This window comes from Cavia porcellus, unplaced genomic scaffold (genome assembly GCF_034190915.1).
Source record: "Cavia porcellus strain 051 isolate PalLab524CR breed Dunkin Hartley unplaced genomic scaffold, mCavPor4.1 scaffold_5, whole genome shotgun sequence".
Lineage (NCBI taxonomy): Eukaryota > Metazoa > Chordata > Mammalia > Rodentia > Caviidae > Cavia > Cavia porcellus.
The window spans coordinates 47,362,497-47,370,403 of record NW_026947488.1 but is presented as its reverse complement, the minus strand read 5'-3'; positions in this window follow the sequence as shown (position 1 = coordinate 47,370,403).

Sequence of the window (7,907 nt, the reverse complement as noted above, 5' to 3'; positions counted from 1 at the left end):
TCAGTAATCCCTGACTCAAGCTGTCGTGGTTTTCTCCTCCCACCGTCTTGTGTCCTCAGCCTCCTCCTTTCTCCTCTCCCTTCTCTACCATATATTTACAAATCTTTTTATCTTTTTTAAAAAACACAAACATGCACACAGAACACACATGTGTACACACACACATGCACGCACAACACACACGCACACTCCTATTCAGAATTTGCTCCTGGCCAGCACCTCCTCTTCCCTTTGGTCCCATCTTCTGGACCAAGGAAATAGCTAAGACACAATAAAGTGTTGGAATTTGGAGACAAACGAGCCCTATGTTTGAGATCTGGCCCTGCCACTGTGCGTCCTTAGCTTATTCACTTGAATTCTTTGGGTCTCTTTCCTCATCTGTGAGTTACAATATTAGGTGATTGCTAAGTCTCAGAATCTTCATGAGATTCTCACAGGCCAGTAGCTCATAAGTGTCTAAATATGCCTGAAAATGCTTGGTGAGTTACGGGGTGCAGTGAAGTGTGAGTGGCCCCATTTACTCTGTGCTCACCACTTAAACTCTGCCGGCACTGCTCTCAGCTGAAGTCCCTTCCAGCCACCACAGCGGCCAGCACCATCTCTCTTGATAATAAAGCCCTGTCCACCACATCAATCCTAGCAGGACTTGTTAAAAAGCCTCATACTGGAATGAAGCTGGAAATCACTAACAGAAGACTATAAGAATGTCTTCAAATACTTCAAAAGTGAAACAGCACGCTTCTAAGCAAATTAAACAGAAAATCTCAAAACCTACAGGTCAAGGACTAAGTCTCAAAGGGGGAGGGATGAGACATAAAAATGAATGAAAATGAAAAAGTACAATAGTGAGGTGCTGCTAATACAGCACTGAGCAGGAAATGTGTAGCAGCAAATGCTCACACCAGACATGGAGAAAGCACATCCATCATTTAAGTTCCTACCTCAAGAAATTAGAAAGACAGCAAAATAAATCCAGAGTAAGTAGAAAGCAGGAGATAATGCAAATAGGAACAGAAATCAATAAAACCGAGGCCAAAAACCATCACAAATCAATGAAACCACACACTGGGTTCTTCAACAAACAGTAAAACAGAACAAGCCTCATAAGTTACCTACATTACTGTTCTGTGTGGCAGCGGATACAAGAACCCACGTGAGACAAAGCTGCATAGAACTGGCACAAAGCGTTCTGCAAGCCCCGGCTGGCAGGGCATTGGCCAAATCAGATCACGTGGCCAGGCTTGGAGTTACTGTGGGAAAGGATTGCGCACAGGTGTGTGCCCAAGGAGATGGGGTTCACTGGGTGCCTTTCACAAAGTATGGGGAAGATTTTTACCTTGTTCTGCATGGACATCTACCATTTTCATCTGTCTAAATGTTTTTAAATACCTCTCCATATTTAGAAGTTTTCCAGCCTTTGGAATACACTTTCCCCAGCTTCCTTTTGCAAGTGAGCTACAGTCACATGGGGCAGGGGCACCTGTTGGTCTGGCCTAGATGAATGGGGCACAGCGTGCTTCTGACACTAGCAGGGGTGGCAGTAGCTCCTTGGCTGTGCTGCAAGTGGGTGACTTGGCTTGGTGAGCGGAAGAGAGAGACGCAGGCCGCAGCTGACACAGGACTGGGGCAGCCATGTTAGTTCTATAGTGTGACTTGAATTGTTGCTGGATCCCAGCTCACAGCCCTCTAGACCTTTCAACAGTTTGGTGAATTTCTAGTAAATCCTTTCCTGCTTAAACTAGCTGGAGAGGGTTCTGGTGTCTGTACCTGGCAATGCTGATGTGTAAAATAAATGCTTTATGCAGTATTAGCCATGTGGACATCTTGCCTATTCGAAAAGAAACAAAAATTCAATTTTAAAGTAAAGAGTGAACTTGCACACGCAGGCCATTCCCGCCCGCCTTCACCTCTTTGCTCTCTGGACCTTGACCTCTCATCTCTCCCTGAGGCAGTCTTGAGTCCTGGTTGATCCATACAAAGCCTTCTCTCTTGGTCCAACTAGCCAAGCACCAGCAGTTTCAGTGTTTAACCCACACATGCCATTCTCTCAAACTGCTCCTCTTTCAAAACTTTGATTATCATCTATCTAGCAGATTTCAAGTCTCCCCCAAACTGCTCTCGATAGCTCTGATTTACCATGGGACGTTCTAGTTATATATGTCCTTGTCACTGTAAGCAAAATATTTTAATGAAACTAACTGGGTCCTCTTTCCTGCGGGCTGATAATCTCACTGGATGTCTCTAAAGCAGTAACATCTGCATTGCTCAGACTGGGTAAAGTATGCTTTCATTATGAAATTAAACCAAATGGTGGCTTAGAGCTGAGACAGGAGCCAGACTGGATGTGCGTTTGACTCTGCTGCTAATTACTGTGTGTCTTTGGGCATGTAGATGACATTTATTGCATCTCAGTTTCCTCATCTGTAATGCAGGAATTACCTAGAGTACTTAATTTAGGAAGTGCGGATCTGTTCAGATTTGCATAATGCTGAGAACGCTTGCATTAGTCTTTACTTTCTTACCTGACTGGCCTTACCTGCATCAGGTTTTTGCCGCCTTAATCCCTGCTCAGTGTTCTTCCTGTCCCCCTCATCTCTTCCTGTCCTCTCCTCTGCCGTATATTCTTGCTCCCATGCTGGTCTCCCAAATCATTGAGGGAGTCGGATGCCATCCCCTCCTTAATGTCATTCTGCTCCTGCCACATCTCTATTTTTAAAATTTTTTAAATTTTACATACAGACTAATAATTGTCCATTTTATGGACTTCAGTGTTATATTTTGATATATGTATTCAATGCATGATAATCAGATCAGGGCACTTAGCATACTCATCACCCCAATTAGTGCACACATCACCTCAAACCTTGTCATTTGTGTTAGGAACATCCCAAATTCTATTTTTTAGGTCTGGGGATGTAATCCAGTAGTAGAGCGCTTGTCTAGCATGTCTAAGCTCTGAGTTCAATCTCCAGTAGAGATTTTTTTTAAAAGATTTTTTTTATTATCCCTTTCATGTAGCTGTTTTGTTTTGTTTTGCTTTTAACTTTTTTTTTATTATTTTAAAGGTAGCAAAATACAGCAGAACAAAGCCAATTGAGACAATGCAGTGAAATTGGTTCTGAACATCACAGCAGGTTACCGAGATAACAGTAATAGGTACCACAATATATTTTGTTATCTTCATAACTGTTGTCCCTTCAATCAGGTATAGCAAAAGCAAACTAGGTACAGAACATTATAGAACTTATCAAAACAGAATATTGAATAGAGCAATACAATTAGTCAGAACAAAACAAAACAATGATAACAATATTTGCCTTCAAAGAGATGCTAGAAGGAAATCCCCCTATTTACTATATTGCATATGGTCAACCTCCAAGAGATTCTCAGACCTCTGGCTCCCATTTGCTAATGGGGGTGGGGGAGGATGGGATGTTTGATTCTCAGCCTGTGTGCTGGTAGGTTCATGGCTGCTTACGAGGGAGATGGGATGGTTGTTTTGTTTCCCAGCAACCTAAGTTCCAACATGGCGTGGATCTCGGGAGATGCTGGCTGGTTCTCTCCCTGGGGCGGCCGCTGCTTGCTTGAGCCATGGCTGCTTACCAGAGAGGTGAGCGGGATGTTTTGTTTTCCAGCACCCTAAGTTCCAACAATCCTGCCACACCTCTTGATTGACCCTCCAAATCACTGCTGGGCTCTGCCCAACCACTCATTTGCGCTTCTAGTCCCACATAGCTGCTAGCATATGGCCATTTTCCTTCTCGGAACAGACAACAGACAAGGTTTCTGAAGGCCAGATTGCTTATTCTACCAACACCAGGCGTGGCCAGTGCTGGGATGGCACACTAATTGATGACATCTCCTTGTCACCCACTGGTAGAGTCAGCTTGACAGTCCCTTCCCCTCCCACAACAGAAATATTTAATTTTAAAACCAAGTGCAAGAGGCTAGAATGGAAAGAAGGCTTGTGCCCTCTGAGAGACACTGTGGCAGAGTTCAGTAGCCAGCATGAGAAGACAACATTGCCCTTAGCAAGGGGGTTACTGAGCAAGGCCATACATCCCTGTGGACCTCATTTCTGCATCTGCAAGATGAGGACATTAGCACAGTTCTGGATCCCTCTCTAGCTCAAACACTCTGTGACAAATCTCCAAGAGGGTGGGTTTGGGAAACTGATTTTCCAATTGATTACGTAACATGGAATTATTGCATGGAGAATTAAACTGCTGTTCATAACAGTTCATTTCCTGAGCACAGCCTATCAACCAATGTTTATTAAGCTCCATTTACTCTGCAGTACCTGGGGTTAAATGCTATGGAGACAGAAATGATGTCTCAGAGGATCCCTGACCTCAAGGAGTCGATTATGCAGTGAGTTTATTATATAACAAAAGCTTACCATGCTCATGATCCAACAAACTACTTTTTGTTTACCTAAAACTTCTTTTAAAGAGCAAGAGTTATACTTGAATCATTGCAAATAATCCTTTTGTGAGCTAAGGGTTCTGCGTATCATTTCTGTGTTATTTAAAGCACAACACATATGCCGTATGTTTAAATACAAACATGCATTTAAATGCAAATATTTAAGATCTCTCCATTGACAGGCTGAGTTTGGAGGATATTCTAATGTACCAAACGATATACCAAATACTCACAGAAGTGGAGGCTACTGTATTGTGAGCTCATGCGCTCTCAGCCATCAACCTTCTGCTGTTGTCATCAGCAGCCCTCCCTGAGCGCGTATATTAACTCACTGCCTCTGCAGTGTGTGGGAGGCATCCTGATGGATTTCCCATTTGTTGTAGCCCGAGGGCAGCACACAGTTTACACCCCTGCCGCACTCACTGCACCATGCGGCGAGTTTGAAAGCACCCAAACTCAGCTCTCCTAGACAAGAGAAAAGTGCACTGATCCCTGCTCTGATGCCCTGGCAATGTCCAAGTATTATAGCCATTTCTAAATACTGCCTGTCAATTTCTACTTACTACAGACCAAGAGCACACAATTTGCACACTGGCACCAAGCCATAGACCGCACTCTGAGTAGCGCTGCACCAAGTGTTTTAAGGTAAATGCTAGGCATTATCTTATTGCACCTGGTATCTCTAATGGATAGGATATTTTAAAAAACAACAATCCGAATAGCACTAGGACTTCCAAGAAAATCATCAATAAATTCTTAACATTATCCAGTATTTAGTTCCTGCTTGATTTTTCTGGATGTCTCAAAGTGTCTTCTCTCAGTTGGTTTGCTTTGCTCGGGATTCAGATGAGGGCTTACCGCTCCACTAGGTTGGCAGGCCTCTTCAGCATCTTTCAAATGATGACCAACTCCCTCTCCACTCAAAACACTTTTAAACTACCCTCCCGACAGATTGATTTACCTTTATTTGTAAAAGTTTTTCTCACCTGTAATATTTCAACATTTTATTTTATTTATTTTGTATTTAGTGTGATCCCTCCGTTTCCTTCCAGGAAGGATTTAAAAATCTCTGTAACTTACATGTTAGCAGCCACATTCCCCTACTTCTTTTCAGGACTATAAAACTGTTCCATACCACTCTGTATGGAAAACTGCCAGTGTCTCTCACTTCCTTGTCAACATAGGTGCCCTTTGCCCCAGTGGGCCCATTTACAGAGTAGTCACCTGTGAGCATTATTGAATGAACTGTAGATTTGCTTGCCTTTGACATGCCAAAGTGGTGCTTACCCAGGACATTCACTTCTTTGGGGACCTACACATACAGGCAGTGACTGTAGACACTCAAGTACCTGGATTTGGACCAGACCCATCTGTGGTGCTCATGCGATACTGTCCCCCACCACTAAGGATGCAGAAACTCTGATATCTTTGAAGTTTTACTGGCCAGCATTTCATGTAGAATTGTAGAACTTCAGCATAAGAGCACAGCAATTAAACAGTCAGGCACCATGAAGGAAACAAAGGTCCCCAAAACTATTCAGGTCCCCCTTGGACAAGAGCCCAGAGGAGGCTCAGCTGTTCTGGGGCATCAGTTTCTGTGCCAGGCAAGACTCTGAGTTGTACAGCAAGACTTGGACTCTGGCTGTTTTGAATGTATAAATAAATAAATAACGTCAGGCCAGGAGGTGGCTAACAAAATTGGCTGCAGGTTTGGACACCAGGTTTTGAAAACAGGCAGAAGCTGTGATCAATTACAACTAATTGATCACAACCAGTTACAGATTTCTTTGTTCCTTCTCCACTCCCACTGCTTCACTTGACTAGCTTAAAAAAAAAAAAAAAAAGAAAAAAGAAAACAGGCAGAATCTGAAGGAGACTGGGCAGCAGGGACCCAATCAAGGTCATGCTTCAGGGACAGTCCGGTTAGGAGGCCCCTAACTCTGTCCTGCTGCTACTCTGGCTGCTGGACAGCACCACAGCCAAGCATAGGAGCCAGATGCCACTGCTGTGTGGAACTCTAAGCCTTGAGTCTGAATTAATATTCCTGATGGGAGCATTGGATTTGCTGAGTCTCGATTATAAGACTTTCATCTGGTGACCAAGGACCAAGAAAAGGACATCTTGCTTGGTTCCTGTCTATAGTAGAAAGTGGACCTGCTTCCCATCGCCAACCACATCTTTAAGGAAAGGGTGTGGATGTCAAGTGACCACCCACAATGGCAAATGACCACGCCAGCTGCACACTTGAGCTCCCACTGGCATTTGGCCAGCCGACAGCAGTTGCCTGTGGAGGCATTTCCTGACCTCAGCCCCATTATATATTGAACTGGGCAGAGATGAAGTGGAGCATAGGAGATTTGATGAGGCACAGTAAGGATTCTGCCACGGTTCTTTCGGTGTATTTCTGACGACTCTCAAATTCTATAATGGGAGATGACATTGTGTGGCTTAGTCATACAAGGCCAGGGCTGACACCATGACAGCTGTTCCCCAAGGTACAGTTTTTGGTTACCAGGAAAAGACGCCCTTGCATTTTCTAAGCTGAGGTAAGAGCATGTGGCAGGCCCTGTCTTCTCTGCTTTCTGATGGCCTTTGTGGGCTACAAGATGGAAAATAATGACCCAGAAAGACCTTTAGAGAATGTGTCTGCTGGCTGTGTCTAGTTTAGGTTCCCCTCAGGAACATGCTGAGGCACAAATTCAAGTACAAGTTGTTGATCTGAATAGAGGAGTAGGAACCAGGACAGTGAGGGGAAGAAAGCCAGGGAAAGGTGCATTCTCAAACAAGTTACTTCTGTGGCCCCTGGAGACTCACCCTGCTGGGTATCTCCGGGAACCAGGCACAACCCTGCACAAGGACTGAGGACCCTGGGGAGCAAACACCAGGCCCCATCAGTTTTTGGTTGAAGGCAACAATGGACTGAACACTAATTCTACAGTACCTTTGCCTTGCTATGTGCACGGACAGGACAGACCTCAGTCCCCAGACACAGCCCACGGGTTAAGAGGCAGATGCTGCCAGCCGGAAGTGAGGCTGACATGCACAAAATGCTAAGGCCCAAGGAGTACAGAAGGGTGCCCTCGGCACTTGCCACCAGGTTCTTACCCTCATCCTCAAACACGGACAGACTTTGTGTTCCCCACTAATTCAAAGCCCAGCAGAAATCTTCCTGGGATCCGTCAGCAGTGCACATCCTCTGCTGTCACCAACACCTGCTTTCCAGCGGGTACCCTTTGCTCGTCTCACTGCTGCGCAGTAACATCCTCGGTGTTACAGGCTCACTGCAGTTTAGTCCTCTTCCCCCACCCCCTGCCCGGTAACCCACTGCAGTCCACAGACTCTTGACGCGCCCCAGAGTGACCGACTACCTGCCCAGTGACTCATCAGCCAAGGTCCTGGCTGTTGGAAATGCTGTAGTCCAAGCCACTGTGCTTTTAGCAAGTCCTTGTCAGCTTGGGCGGTTTGGGGGAGATTTATAATTT